Source organism: Balaenoptera borealis (assembly GCF_965194805.1).
Source record: "Balaenoptera borealis genome assembly, chromosome: X".
NCBI lineage: Eukaryota > Metazoa > Chordata > Mammalia > Artiodactyla > Balaenopteridae > Balaenoptera > Balaenoptera borealis.
Genome location: NC_138881.1, coordinates 62,717,831 through 62,718,378, shown reverse-complemented (window position 1 = coordinate 62,718,378; position 548 = coordinate 62,717,831).

The following is a 548-nucleotide window of genomic DNA, read 5'->3' as shown; positions in this document are numbered from 1 at the left end:
TTAAAATAAAAAATAAAAAGAAATTATTAAAAATTAAAAAAAAATTGAAAAGTAATTAAAAAAGAAAGAAAGAAGAGAGCAACTAAACCAAAAAACAAATCCACCAATGATAACAAGCACTAAAAACTATACTAAAAAAGAAAATAAAAAACATGGACAGACAGAACCCTAGGACAAATGGTAAAAGCAAAGCTATACAGACAAAATCACACAAAGTGCATCGCCTCAATTTTGGGATGATTCGTTGTCTGTTCAGATATTCCAGAGATGCAAGGTATATCAAGTTGATTGTGGAGATTTAATCTGCTGATCCTGAGGCTCTGGGAGAAATTTTCCTTTCTCTTCTTTGTTCTCACAGCTCCTGGGATTCAGCTTTGGATTTGGCCCTGCCTCTGCATGTAGGTAGCCTGAGGGCGTCTGTTCTTTGCTCAGACAGGACGGGGTTAAAGTAGCAGCTGATTAGGGGGCTCTGGCTCACTCAGGCCAGGGGGAGGGTGGGGTATGGAATGTGGGGCCAGCCTGCAGCGGCAGAGGCCACCATGACGTTG